At 40.7% G+C, this 16,297-nt stretch overlaps 1 pseudogene; it reads right to left on the reverse strand.

Annotated features, from left to right (window-relative positions):
* On the reverse strand, positions 12,261-16,045 carry LOC109843952 (annotated as a pseudogene).

Genomic DNA, 16,297 nt, shown 5'->3' on the forward strand with positions numbered 1-16,297 from the left:
GTCATCCTAAGCAGTGGAAGAGAATGTATAACGGGAAAAGTCCCGCAAGTGACCGCATTGGACTGCGTGTTGAAATCTAGGAGCCTGTTGAGGGCCGACATTCACAAAAACGTCACCTCAGACATGCGACTCCTGAAAATGCTAACAAAGCGTTGTATCCTCAGAAGAAAACGTACTCGTCAGACGAAGACGTTATACCTGGGAAGTCGTGCCAACACACGATAGGTTGCTCCAGTCATCAAACTGACGAGTTGTACTATCAAGCTGGGGGTGCGAACAAATCCAGGAAAATGAGTGCCCGGAAAACAGATTCTCACTGTCCATGTGCCAAAATCATCAAGGCAGTGTTGTCAGAATGTTGCTGTTCCAAGACCACCCCGGAGAGAGTTTCAGTATTTGAAAGAATCTCCACCAAAACGTCTGAATCCAGACCAAGACGTTTCCGAAAGAAGAGAGTTGTTCTCCAAGATGATGAATTTCTAAAAGTATCTGTTAACATGACCGGAAGAGGAAAGTCAACACGACACTTCAGTCCGGATCAGTTCACCGAAGTGTCCCAACGTATGACTCGATTGCGAACAGGGACCAGTAGGCGAAAGAACTACCAAAGAATACAGAAGGGACTTCCTTCAGAAGATGAAACTTCGGAGGTATACTCGGATGCCGGCTCGGATGCTTGCTCGGCGATGGCCTCCGATGACACCGCATCAAGTGCAGGACAGTCTTATGAGTCACTTATGATTAGCACTGAACAGATGGCCAAAATACTTGAGGATGCCCTGACTAAGCAGAAGGAATGAATCTCGAGCACATTGTCAGGCTGGAGGTCGTCATCCTAAGCAGTGGAAGAGAATGTATAACGGGAAAAGTCCCGCAAGTGACCGCATTGGACTGCGTGTTGAAATCTAGGAGCCTGTTGAGGGCCGACATTCACAAAAACGTCACCTCAGACATGCGACTCCTGAAAATGCTAACAAAGCGTTGTATCCCCAGAAGGAAACGTATTCGTCAGACGAAGACGTTATACCTGGGAAGTCGTGCCAACACACGATAGGTTGCTCCAGTCATCAAACTGACGAGTTGTACTATCAAGCTGGGGGTGCGAACAAATCCAGGAAAATGAGTGCCCGGAAAACAGATTCTCACTGTCCATGTGCCAAAATCATCAAGGCAGTGTTGTCAGAATGTTGCTGTTCCAAGACCACCCCGGAGAGAGTTTCAGTATTTGAAAGAATCTCCACCAAAACGTCTGAATCCAGACCAAGACGTTTCCGAAAGAAGAGAGTTGTTCTCCAAGATGATGAATTTCCAAAAGTATCTGTTAACATGACCAGAAGAGGAAAGTCAACGCGACACTTCAGTCCGGATCAGTTCACCGAAGTGTCCCAACGCATGACTCGATTGCGAACAGGGACCAGTAGGCGAAAGAACTACCAAAGAATACAGAAGGGACTTCCTTCAGAAGATGAAACTTCGGAGGTTTGCTCGGATGCCGGCTCGGATGCTTGCTCAGCGATGGCCTCCGATGACACCGCTTTAAGTGCAGGACAGCCCTACGAGTCACTCACGATTAGCGCCGAACAGGTGGCTAAGTTGCTCGAGGACGCTCTGACTAAGCAGAAGGAAAATTTCAAGTTCGAGATGGAGATGGCCATGCAACAGATGAGAGAAATGCATGACCAGCTAATCGCGGCACTAACAACTCACCATGGGGAGTCTAGTCGTCGCAACAATCCGAATCAAGATGATAACGAGCGGGAGGAGGATAATGTCAACATGTAAGCAGTGGAAGAGAATGTATAACGGGAAAAGTCCCGCAAGTGACCGCATTGGACTGCGTGTTGAAATCTAGGAGCCTGTTGAGGGCCGACATTCACAAAAACGTCACCTCAGACATGCGACTCCTGAAAATGCTAACAAAGCATTGTATCCTCAGAAGAAAACGTACTCGTCAGACGAAGACGTTATACCTGGGAAGTCGTGCCAACACACGATAGGTTGCTCCAGTCATCAAACTGACGAGTTGTACTATCAAGCTGGGGATGCGAACAAATCCAGGAAAATAAGTGCCCGGAATACAGATTCTCACTATCCATGTGCCAAAATCATCAAGGCAGTGTTGTCAGAATGTTGCTGTTCCAAGACAACCCCAGAGAGAGTTTCAGTATTTGAAAGAATCTCCACCAAAACGTCTGAATCCAGACCAAGACGTTTCCGAAAGAAGAGAGTTGTTCTCCAAGATGATGAATTTCCAAAAGTATCTGTTAACATGACCGGAAGAGGAAAGTCAACGCGACACTTCAGTCCGGATCAGTTCACCGAAGTGTCCCAACGTATGACTCGATTGCGAACAGGGACCAGTAGGCGAAAGAACTACCAAAGAATACAGAAGGGACTTCCTTCAGAAGATGAAACTTCGGAGGTATACTCGGATGCCGGCTCGGATGCTTGCTCGGCGATGAATCCGAATCAAGATGATAACGAGCGGGAGGAGGATAATGTCAACATGAATATCCCTCCCGTCAACAACAATAATGGGGGTGGCCCTTCGGATGATAACAACACAAAGGAGGATCACGTTACTTCTCCCCGAAATCACTCGAAAATGGATACGAGTGAGGATAAGAAAATGAGGGACTTGGAAAGCAAAATTAACGCATTGATGAGTGCCCAAGAAGTGAAAAGGTACGGGATACCATGTCCATATCCAAGGGAATGGGAATCAATTCCATACCCGGCAAAATTCAACTTGATCAATTTTACGCCGTTTGATGGGAAGGGCTCCCCAACCCAACATTTGATATATTTTAAGTCCCATTTAGGAATAATCTCCGGGAATGAACCCTTAATGGTGCGGTCATTCGTTGGCACTCTTCGCGGAGCAGCCTTCGATTGGTTTCGCCGCCTCAAGCCGGGGAGTATCAGTAGTTGGAATGACATGGAGGACATGTTTCTGACAAACTTCTTCGATGACGACACCGAGATTTCGATCGGCACACTATTTGACGAGAAACAGAAAAATGGTGAGACGGTCGAAAACTTCGTGAAGAGATTCCGAAACAAAGCAATGAACTGCAGGGATCCGGTCAGCGAAGACTTCATTCTCGAGACTTGTCACAATACTCTTTCATTGGACATCCTCGAAGCTATGGGAATGGCACCACCGAAGACCTGGAAGGACTTAAAAGTGCGAGGAGAACGAGCCGAGCGATTCCTTAAGAGGAAGAAAGCAGAAAGAGGTCAAACGGCGAATAATGCTCCACAACAAAACTTTGTCCCTAAGGGCAAAGGAAAAGCACAAGCGAATGCGGTGGACGCAAACCAAACGTTCGAAGTACAAGCACAACCGCAACAGCAGCAGCAGAAGGCACCTCAACAGTCAAAGTGGCAACAACAACCCCAGAAGCAAAAGGCCTCGGAGCCGAAATTCCCAAAGGTCTATTCGTTCAAAGAGGATGAAGTCCCCGATGATTTTAAATACCTCATAGAGAACAACAAAATCAAACTGCCTCCGGTCCAGGATCAAGAAGATGCTAAAAGAATTAGCGATCCAAAATACTGCGCATTTCACAGAGCAGTGCACCATCCTACCAAGGCATGCTATGCCCTTAAAGACAAGATCCAAGCGTTGATCGACGTCGGGGTTATTACTATAAAGCAACCTAAGGAGAAGAAGGTGGGTGCAAATACAGTATCGATTAGTTTCGGTTCTGTTCCCTTAAACTTGTTCCAACATGAGCCGGTAATAAATGCAGCAGTAAAGACCGTGAACGATGATCCTCACAAACAGCGCCAGAAAGGACTTGTACTGCACACAGCCCCGAATGGTGAGATTCTTTGGGTTCATCCAGATTTGATTGGAGATGAACAATGGTCTGGAGCCTCTGCCAAGAAAAGGTCAAAAGAAAAAGGTAAGTCTTGTTACGGAGCTTCTGCTGTTCCAGGGGAAGATGACGAAGCAATGCCTGCTTTCTCATTTCCCGACAATGAACATGGGAATGAGTATGGTCGACTGGATGGGGTGGAGATGATTACAACTACCCCCGCACTCGCTGAGAGGACCCAACAGGAGCCCCTGCACCAAGATGTTCAAAACCCGAGACAGTCTCGATTCAATCAGCAGATTGGAAGAGATAAACCGGGAGATTTAAACATTTCATACCACTTCGATGTTATGACCCAATTGGCTAACATCCCAGTAAAAGTGACTCTACACGAGTTATCACGTCTTTCTAAAAACACTAGAGATGCGTTCAACATTACTCCTGACCAGCTCACTCGAATAGTTCAAGAAGCATTAATCAAGCAGAAAGAAGAATTTGAGGGTAAGATGGAATTGGCTATGCGACAAATAAGAGAGTTGCAAGCTGAAAGGTGTAAATTTCCTAAATCGGATCATCAAGCTGGGTCTAGCTGTTGCGTTACCCCAATCACGCCTATTCCAGATAGGACAAATAACAATGGTCCGAATTTGAATATAGTTGTCAAGACTGATTCACCCCTCGATAACGCTGGGGGTGGTACGACTAGATCCTTTAATGACACTGGGGGTGGCCCAATTCCTACTTCTCAACATCATTCAAAGAAAAATGAAAGTGAAGACGAAAAGCAGAAAGAAGTCGAGTCTGTCACCACCTCGACTAGACGTGGTACGACCAGATCCTTCAATGACACTGGGGGTGGCCCAATTCCTACTTCTCGACATCATGAAGGTGAAAACGAAAAGCAGAAGGAAGTCGAGTCTGTCACCACCTCGACTAGACGCTATCCTAAAAGAAAGAGGGTCGAGGAAAGCCAATCAGAGTTCGTACCCAGGTTCGCTGCTGATCAAACGTCACAACGACAGCCGTGGGAGCGATCTCCACAACAGTCACTTCAGATACAACGATACTCTTTCAAGGATGATGAAGTTCCAGCCATCCTCAAGTACCTCCTAAAAAACGACAAAATTAAGCTCCCACCTATTAAAAGCCAGGAGGAAGCCAGCGGGAGTTCAGACCCAAAATATTGTGAATACCACAGGAGGATCCATCATCCCACCAAGACTTGTATCACTCTCAAGAATACAATACAGGCCTTAGTTGAAGCCGGCGTCTCAATGGCAGAACAAACCGAGTGAGAATGACCACCACACTCCGAAAAGTATACGAGTATAAACTGCTTCTTTCAAAACTCCAACGGGCATATGAGTGTAAACTGTTTCCTTTGTATCTAACGGGAAGTTCCTGGAGAACATCATACGTGATACTCTTAAGGATAACCCGATATCAATAAAAAGATGTTGGAAATAAAATATTGCTTATTGAATCAGTCTCTTAAAGTTTTTGATGATTCTCAATAAATTTGAACCCAAATAGGAGGGACCATTCGTAGTAGAGACAGTCTACTCGAGTGGCGCATATCGCCTAGTCACCAAGGACGGCGACCGGCTTATGATGCCGATAAACGGCAAATTCCTGAAAAAATACTATCCTTAGTATCTTCAGGATAAATAATGTATCGGGAAGTTCCCGGAAGAATACCACATGTGGCATTCTTAGGGATAACTCAGTCACTGTAGAATTGATAAATAAGAAATCCACATTCGAATTCTGAATGTCGGAAGGTTTCTTCTTATTGTGATCAAATCCTCTAACTCTCACGATTTATTTTGGTAAGACGAGATCCAATCCTTTGACAGGTTAGTCTTTCCTCACCAAACCATCCGCCGATCAACTTAATCGACGGTGGACTCATCAAAATTTCTATCCGCCAGTCATTGGAAATTCTCAGACACAACATGTTAGGTCCTAATCACTTAGCATTAAAGTCCTCCTTTGAGTGATAGTACGAGTTGACATTTTCATTGCTACCTGTATTCCACTCTCTTTGCTTTCAGGTCAAACCTATAAAAGTTAGGGCCAAAGCCAAATTCCTCTCTCGATTCCTTCCATGAACGAGAGGTCCACTTTCATTTTGAACAATCAAACCTATAAAAGTTAGGATTGTTCCCTAATCTCACTTAGTCAAGCCTACAAATAGTTAGGACTGAGACCGAGTCATTCCTTTTCGATAAACGAAAGTCTGCCTTTGTTCCTTTTTCCACCAAACCTATAAAAGTTAGGGTCGAAATTGGGCTTTCTCCTCAATGAATGAGGGACTCTTTTTGGATCAAACGACCAATCCTATAAAAGTTAGGGTCGTTTGAATCTTGCCGATTCTCGGAGTGGAGATCCCACTCTTAGTTTTATCTTTTCGGATTCTAGGGGTGGAGATCCCACCTTGAGTTTCCTTTCTTACTAAAGATAGAATATAAAATTCTCTCTCTTCAGGTACCGGGAGATAGAATATAAAATTCTTCCTCTTCCATGTTTCCAGTCCGTCTTTACTCTGAGAAAAGACACAATTCCCAACTTTCAATCCGTGCACTTTGTGCACGGGGAATTTTATCTCAACTCCTAAATAGAGATAAGCCTACGCCTAACACGCGTTGCTGGGTACCTTTTCCCATGAGAAATGGTGAAGTCTATGTATTCAAAATCATAGCACAAAGTCTAAGAGAAGTAATTCTTTTAGCGCAACGTCACTTGTGAAACGGACCGAGATAATTCACAGGCTAGCCCAATTCAAACGGTAATCGGTAAAGGCATATCAAACCCTTTGAAGGCTGGGGGTTTGCCAAAAATCCTAAAGTCTATGTCTAACACAAATTGCCGGTTTAGTCTTTTACCGATTGAAAAAGACACCAGAATCCAGTCTGGGACATTTTATCCCGAAGCCTAAGTAGGGATAAGTCAATGTTTAGCCCACGTTGCTGGGTGGTTCGTTCCCGTAAAAACGACCGAGTCTACGTATTCAGCATCATAGCAACAAAAATCCATGCCTTTTATGCATGGGGGATTTTATCCCGAATCCTGAGTAGGGATAAGTCAATGCCTAACACGCGTTGCCGGTTTAGTCTTGCACCGATTGAAAAAGACACCAGAATCCAGTCTGGGGCATTTTATCCCGAAGCATAAGTAGGGATAAGTCAGTACTTAACCCGCATTGCTGGGTGGTTCGTCCCCATAAAAACGACCGAGTCTACGTATTCAGCATCATAGCAACAAAAATCCATGCCTTTTATGCATGGGGAATTTTATCCCGAAGCCTAAGTAGGGATAAGTCAACGCCTAACACGCGTTGCCGGTTAGTTCTTAACCGTAAAAAGAACAAAAGCCCACATATTCGATATTGTGGCAAGTCGTTATTCATAACGCCAAAATACGTGCTTCACACGCGCGGGGAATTTTTAGTCTTTCACCGATTGAAAAAGGCACCAGAATCTAGTCTGGGGCATTTTATCCCGAAGCCTAAGAAGGGATAAGTCAGCGCCTACCACGCGTTGCCGGGTAGCCTATTCCCGTAATAATGGCGAAGTCTACGTATTCAATATCGTAGCATCAAGTCTAAGGGAGTTCATTCCTTTAGCACAACGTCACGTGCGGAACTGACTTAAGCAATCCGCATGCAAGCTCGATTCAAACGGTAATCGGTAAAGACACGCCAAATCTGTTGAAGGCTGAGGGTTTGCCAAAAACCTTAAAGTCTACGTCTGATACAAGTCGCTGTTTAGTCTTTTCACAGGAGAAAGACGAAGTCTACGTATTCAATATCGTAGCACTAAAAGAGTTAACTCTTTTAGCATAACGTTATATGTGGAACGGACTTAAACAATCCGCATGCTAGCCCGACTCAAACGGTAGTCGGTAAAGGCTCATCAAACCCGTTGATGGCTGAGGGTTTGCCAAAAATCCTATAAATACGAAAGTCACTGACGCATCAGCTTCTTTAGTTGGTCTCGTGACCTGAGCAACATACGACATTCAAAACCCTAAGGTCTACGCCAGACAACGCGTAACCTTAGGTCAACGCCAGTCAACGCGTTGCGAGCAAAAATTCAACGTACGACGTTCTCAAAGTCAACTCAATGGTACGAGCTAAGTTCAGAAAGTTACACACCAATCTCAGTTCAAGATTTCGACAGCGGTCAGACGATAAACGCAGCGCCGGAAGAACTTCACCTATTCGACAAAACAATGAATAGATTGAAGACTGAAGAAGTTAAGAATTGAGATAGTTCAAGGTCACTCTACGAAATTGAGGAGATGGCCTATCTTATCCAAAGCATTCCAGACTCCTCTATAAAAGAATGAGTCTGGAATACTTTTGAGGGGGTATCTGTAGGCGTCTAAAAATGCCTATAGATGTCCGCACACAGCTCGAGACAGAGAGAAGACGACGAACATCGTTATCCGAGTCTAAGAGGATTATCTGACGCCGACAAGCGCCTGGAGCGAAACGGCGAATCAAGTGACCTGCGCGCTCGACAGTCAGCTCACGCGCGCCAATCAGCTCGCATGCGTTAATCAACATGCGCGCATCAATCAGTTCATGCGCGTCGATCAACACGCGCGTGGCGATCAGTTCGTGCGCGTATATCAACCAACGTGCGTTCGACAGTCAATCTCGCGACAAAGCATACAAGTCAACAAATCGACCGAATACGCGACAAGAATAAGTCCCGGAAGAAAGAAAACAGAAAAGGGAAAAAGTCGGCGAACCCGCGCTAGTGCAGGACGGGATGATCCGACCCGCGCAAGCGCGGGACGGATCTGTTTTGACCCCCTGATGTGTATTTCGACGGTTTTAACGGTTTTCTCGAGATCTTTTCAGTTCCAGAGGTTCCCAACTACCTAGATATAATCACCAAACGTGGTTAGGCTGTTGTCAACTGAAGATAGAGCCAAATCACTTGTTCTCATCCAAATAACCGCATTCGAGGCCTATAAATATGAGCCAAAGGCCTCCATTTTCCAGGGCGATTGATTATCAAGACGAGGAGGTGCTGTCGGATTGAGGAGTCAAAGGAGCACGAATTTCAGCGAGGATTGACAGATCTTGGCGAGTTCTTCAGCATAAAGAAGGAGAGTTCGAGAGATCCGAAGCCCGTTTCCTCCGTTCCTTGAGATTAGGCTTGGTCTCGAGAAGAGCCCTGATTTCGCTTGGTCGATCTCAGCGCTTCAAATTAAATACTTCCTCGGTGAAGACGAAGCTCTGCCAAATTTTTCATCAACCGGATCCAGATCAAAGGCGGTCCACGGATAAACCCCGGCACAGGCAAAGATCCCACGCAAGCAGAAGACCGATAAACGATCTCTGCGTTTGTTTTGACGAGAGTTGTAACTTTTTGTTTTCATTGTGTAAAAGTCTTATAAAAAGACAATCTTTTTGTTTTCATTGTAACGACTAAAGTTGTAATGAATACCACAATGAATACAACAATTTTCGACGCAAACAAAGGGGTATGGGATCCATCTTCGAGGGAGTTCATCTATCAAGTCTATTACTAAGTCAGCTGACCGAGATGCTGAGGTCGTAGCTTTAAAGGAGACAGTAGCTATGCAAGCCGAACAGATTGCCTCACAAGCCGAGCAGATGAATACATAAGCTGAGCAGATGAACGTACAAGCCCAGAAGACTACTGATCTTGAGGCTTTAGTGCATCAGCTATTTGCACGTAGCAAGCCTGAAGCGAGCGATGGTAGTAGAGATTTCTCATCGAGATGAGGCCAGACTTGTATTTAATTTTTCCTTATTAGACTTATTTATGGTTTCTAGACATACACTATTAAATTTAATGGTAGGAATTTAAAATTTAAACATCCACTATTTAATTAAAGAACTGAAGGGTAGCAGCTATAATGGTCAACTGATCATAAAATAGTAATTTTTAAATATTATTAATGGAGAAACGAACAAAGAAGTACGTAAGACGGTAAGAGCAAGATCTCTACATGCTACACTCAACAAGTTTCCAATTTGCAGAGAACTGCACCGAAGAGAAACTCAATAGAAAAGCATAATACAACTTTAGCCTTACAGACAAGTTAAACAAGTTAGAGGCATTGTCATTACGAAAGAAGCTGCTATATATGTTTCCTTAAACTCATACAAGAAATGTCATATTTATCAATAATAAATTAAGACATTGTTTTTATATTTTTCTTCTGACTTTTATATCCAAGATATTTGTTAGATGATCTACATTTCATGCTCTTAGCTATTGCAGCTTTTAAACTCCTTCATAGAGACAACGTAAGAAATTTGTGATATTAGTAAAGTTGACTGTAGACTCATGTTGTGAAATAACAAGTTTGCCATTAGAGTTTGGGAAGACACTGCATATGTCAAGTTAAAATGCATGATTTGATGAGGTATGTGTGCTAGATTGAGCTTTTATGCTTAGGTGCTCTTTATCTTCGATCAATTAGAATCGATGGAAATGGAAAATCACCATGATGGCTCTTTTAAAAAGAAGAACTTTTGAAACACATGGTTGTTTATTCATAATATTAGGGCTGGAGATAGATGAACAGGTGCTTTGGTTGTTACCTAGGATATGACTGATAGAATTCAAAAACACATCTAATCACGGATCTGATACATGTGCACTAAAATCTTTTGTAAACTGAAAATTTTTAAAATCTAGAAATCATGACTGAAAATTGTGATCATGTATATTAACTAGAATACATTCATCAGCCAAAAAGCTAGAATACAATCAATAGGATTCTAAATTATCGGATCAAACCATATATGATTTATGATTTGCAAATCGGAAGTTCTAAATATGAAGAAATGCACAATTCACAAAAGCTGCACAAAATTTATTTTTGTCATGTGTATGGTTTTGGTTTAATGAGTATGATATATGTGTACCCAAAACTTTTTATAGAATGTGTAGCATTTCTCAAATAATTTTAAAATTTTTTGATGCTGCTTTATTCTTGTTATGCAGGAACTTGGATTTGATTATCTTAGAAGTAGAGAGTAACTTGTTATGAGGTTATAAGCAAACTGGAATATTTAAACAGTTGTTCCATTCTTTCTTTTCTTTTACCTTTTCCTCTCTTTCCATTGTGTTTTCTTTTCCTTCATGGATTACAAGCAAACTGGAATATTTAAACATGTCTTTGAGTGTTGACTTGGAAATAGAAATGAATGTAACTATTTTACAATGAGAGTAAATTCTTTGTTTATCATAATATGCAACTTGTTTGGAGTATAATTTAATGTTTGGTTTCTTTGTTGATGTGAATAAGAGCAAATTTTTTAAGGATGTTCAGGTTCAGTGTAGGCTTGTAGTTGATAGAAAATATATTACTTTTGGTGATGTAAATTAGTGTCGATAAAAGTATATTTTTACCGACGCATAATTATGTGTTGCCAAAAATTATACTTTTTCCGACGCTAAATTGCGTCGCTAAATTTTTAACTTTTAGCGACGCACTAATTTGCGTCACTAAAAGTAACACTTTTGCCGACGCTATATTATGTCGTCAAAAGTAATATCTTTTAGCGACGCTATCTTGCGTTGCTAAATATCTTGTGTCGCCAAAGATATAGTTTTTAGCGACGCTTCATACTGCGTCCCTAAAAGCTACACTTTTGCCGACGCTAACTTGCGTCACCAAAGATATAGTTTTTAGCGACACTTCATTCTGCATTGCTAAAAGCTATACTTTTGCTGGCGTATTGCCTTTTGCCGACGTTGCATGCGTCACCAAAAGTACAAGTTTTGCTGACACACTTTTGCATATGAATAAATTCTGCATACTTTTACCGATGTAAGATATTACGCGTCGCTAAAAGATGTACTTTTTCCGACTAATTAAGTGTCGCCAAAAGTGTTGACTTTTACTGACGTAGTATTTTACGTTGCCAAATATTTTCCTTGACGCACTTTTGGTGACGTGTTAGCGACGCTGCATTTTGCGTCGGGAAAGATTTTTCCCAACGTTTTTTAAACTTTTACCAACGTTTTTGTTTCGTCGGCAATGTTGTATTTTGTTGTAGTGCCTCCATCCAAACAGGCTATAAAATTCCTATCGAATGTAACATCAGGCATGCGACACAGTCCTATCCTGTTTCATATAAAACACTCTGTCCAATATAAATTTAGAAAAATTAATTCAATAAAATGGAACTCCTGCCTTGCTCTATATTCCAAGCCTTTTTTATTATGCTTTAACTCTCTCTCTCTAATTCCTATCGAATGTAACATCAGGCATGGGACACATTCCTATCTTGTTTCATATAAAACACTCTATCCAATATAAATTTAGAAAAAGTAATTCAATAAAATGGAACTCATGCCTTGCTCTATATTCCAAGCCTTTTAGATTATGATTTAATTGGACACAAATCACTGACTTGAATGTTGGAGGAGCTTTAGTCAATATTTAGCATAAATGTTATAGAACTCATACTTATTTTAAAAAGAAAATTACAAATCAGTGGCCACATTAGTCGTAGCATTACTTTAAAACCTCATGAGGCAAATGCATGCACAAACCAAAAGACAACATACACAACAAATACTACACTCATCCGCTTTTACTACTTATTACATTCAACTCACACCTCAACCTCCTGCTCAGCCCTAAATCCCCCATTCTTCTTCTTTTTCTTCTTCTCCCCTCCATCACTCACAATATCAAGACTGTACATTATCGGAACCATCGTAACCGAGCACAGAAACACTAGCACCGGCCCAAATATCCACAGGCAACAACCGGCAACGCCGCATAGAAAATCTAATTCCGGGCTACACTATCTCCAACACGCCACCCCTTCTCAAGGAGATCCATGACATACTCAGGGGTCACAAGGGATAACGTGTCACAATCCTCACCATCAATACTAGGTCGAGCGACGTTGATGAGGAAGTTGACCTGGTTGATGAAGCGGATGGAGAGGGAGTAGGAGAGGAAGGCAAGAAGGAAGAGGAGGAGGAGGACGACGTACTTGAGGGCCACCATGAACTCCCCATGGGCCCCAAACACGGAGTCTGCGAGGGGCTTCTTGACGCTGTAGGTGCTGCTGATGACGTTGGAGGAGAGGAGGATGGAGGTGGTGGCCATTAGGGTTGATCCCATTAATGTGTTTCGGACCGTCTGTACCGCCAAAATGTTCTTCTTCTCATTGTCCTGTGAGATGGACAGTCAGAGTCAATCATTAATAAATGAATGGTTGAGTGATTGTGATTAAAAATAGTGATTTCTATACTATTATGTATGACATTCGAGATATCTAAATTTATTCTAGTTTCATATGATATTATGATAAATTTGAACATATATAGTGTGTTCTGAATTTAGAAATTAGGTTAGATAGTAAAGTTTACAAAATCATGATTTTATTAAGATATTATGATATTAGAAGTTATAATGCGGGAAAAGCAATTTTTCATATTTTAGTAAATAATTTGTTCACGAATCAAGAGTTGTGAAGATACATACGGTGCAAACAAACTAAGAACTTTTAGCCGTTGGTGACGGATCTTACTCATAAATACCTTTCTTTTTAAAAACAAATATCTTACTCATAACTTATACATTATAGTGATTTTAGCTTGATATGTAGCGAAAGGTTAAATATATAATCCAGTTTTCATACTGGATAATGAACTTAAGCTTAAAGCTTCTTAATTTAAGATGAAATTCTCCAAAAAAAAAAAGAGAGCTATTAAAGTTATGTATGAATAACTTGACTTTGCATATATAACTTAAGTGTTCTTGAGCCTACGTTTAGCGAAGGTCCATTAAGAAGAAAGATTAAACCAGATAATCCATTTACAATAAACCAGATAATCCATTTACAATGAAAAGGTTTAAGTGGTTTACACATCATATAAAATTATTTTAATCCTCCAATTTTAGGTAGAGAACCTCTACAACTTTAGTTACATAGAACCTCTACAATTTATCAATCACATCTCCTCATTCTATAGACCCCATGAATTTACACTTCAAATAAACTATATAAAAAATTTTCTATTTGTGGGACCCACTGAGTGAATCAATAATTTTCTACAATTAAAGATATAGAGAATCCGAACCCTCCATGTTTCTAATGTTTGAGATATGTTTATTACTCGTTTTAGTTATCAATGTAAAGGTTGTTTTTTTAATTTGTCTAAAAATGGATTAAACACTCAATCTTGAGAAATTAACTCTGTTCAACCCGTCTCCATAAGGGTTAAAAATAATTTTGCTATTTGTGTTTAATAAATTAATTAAGTCAGATTTTCTCAAGACAAGTTTTCAGATATGTGCTTATTATACGCTAGTACAAATCTTAAAGCACAAGACAAGTTTTCAGATGTGTGCTTATTAGGGCGCGTTTGGTTCTGTTTTTTTTGGGAAGAAAGCTGCCAAAAGTTCTGACACTTTTGGCAGCCCCCCCCCCCCCGCCCTCCCCCTTTCCCCTTCAAAAAAAAACCCGAACCAAGACAGACCCTTATACGCTAGTACAAATCTCAAAGCACAATCAAAAAATAAGTTTTTTATTTCATAGATTTAGGAGGTAACTTTTCTTAACCCCTCACTCAAACCTCTTTACTTACAACAATGTGTGGACCACGTGAGATTCCATTTAGGCAATAAAATAAATGAACCATTGATCTTCCCAAGCTAGCAAAAGCGTTTGGGTGGGAAATAAGTTAGAGATATTAGCATCACGCAACTAGTTTAAAATGACAACAAAAGCTTTAAATTCCAAAAGCTCTTTTGATTCACACGTAAGTCACGTAGTCATTTAAGTTAGAAGGCTATAACTTTAGTGCTGATGTACAAAGAAGCTACCACTTTGTAGCATATATATCTAAATTTCCCATTGACATTTTATGGACTCAGACTTAGTGGCATTTGAGCTTAGAAATAAAAAGTAAAAAATGGTTAATTCACAAAACCTCGTAAACTTCACATAACAAACTAGAAAAATCGAAATTCAAAATTGCATTAAGTAAAGGGTAAATTACACTAAACTCCCGCTAATTATCAAAATTTTGCACTGAACCCCCACAAACTTTCAAAATCACACTAAACCCCTAATACCTTTTGTAGAAAACCCCAAACTGAACACTGTTACATATGACGTGATGGTGTGTAACTCACATGACTTAATTAGAAAGACCAAAATACACTGAAACTTATTAAAAAATTCATTTAACTAATTTTTCAGGGGGCGGAGGGAGGTTAGTGTTATTTGTTGCATTAATTATGTTACCGTTGTGCTTTGGGATAAAAGGTGAAAGAAATAGTAAGATTTTTAAGTGGAAGGGTCTTTTTTTCAGCTAGGGGTATTTACATCCAAAAAAAATACTCACTTTGTTTGGAGGTTATCTACAGAAAGTGAAAAGTTAGTGAGGGTTTTCTACAAGTCCAAAGTTATTGGGGGTTTATAGTGCGAAACACTAAAAGTTCATGAGGATTTAGTGTAATTACCCTTAATTAAACCTCCTGAGCAACAAAATTTTTATAAACATCTTTGAAGTAGAGAGGTAAAAGGTACTATCCTATCCTTATTATATCTATCAACCCTAAACTGCAAATCTCAATGAAAGTTGTCAAAGGACCTCATTATTGAAGTTGTGAGAAGATAGAGGGTTATAATATTGTACACTCTAAAATTCACCCGCAAATTGATGATTGTTTTATGAGTTGAGAACTAAACTCACAGTGCAGTATTTTTTTTAAAACAATTTTAGAAATTTGTGGAAAATAAAATATGAACATACGTTGCTCAGATGTCGTCTTCAAGAATTTACTATTGCAATCTTAAAGAATTTACCATTATACCAAAATTTAAAGTAATAGTAAAGATAATGCATATATAATTTTATACTTTGATGATATTTACTTTTTCTAGTTAAATTAATACCTTCATAATAGCAAGCACCCAGAGCCGGCGACCGCTAGAGTTGATCCCCATAATAGTCCGGTGGGGCTGCGTCCGAACCGTATGCCATAGCCAACAATGGTAGAGAATAGGAAAGAGGAGGGACAAGGGAATTAACAGCAAATCTAAGTAGCACTTCCTCCATTCCATTCTCTCTCTCTCTCTCTCCCCCTTCCCCCTCTCAATCTCAATCTTTCTCTCTCTTCTCTTTCCTGTCCTCTCTCTCTCTCTCTCTCTCTCTCTCTCTCTCCGCGTGTGATATGGATCTCTATGGCATTTGGTACATTTGGTAGATATGGAAGAAGGTTCTAAAGGGATATTTATAGAGTAGCACTTGAATGCACATAGACTTGTTCTCAGACTCTAGCATGGCATGCACTAGAAATTATTATTTAGAAAGGCAGGCAAAGGTTACATGACCTCATCCTCAATAACCATATGCAACAAATTAAAGTTTGTTTGTTTTTACTTTTTTCTTTTTTATTAGAATTTCAGAGAGCTTTTTTATTGTTATTATGCCTTTGATCCACACTTT

The sequence above is a fragment of the Asparagus officinalis genome, chromosome 5, assembly GCF_001876935.1.
Source record: "Asparagus officinalis chromosome 5, Aspof.V1, whole genome shotgun sequence".
In the NCBI taxonomy this organism is placed as follows: domain Eukaryota; kingdom Viridiplantae; phylum Streptophyta; class Magnoliopsida; order Asparagales; family Asparagaceae; genus Asparagus; species Asparagus officinalis.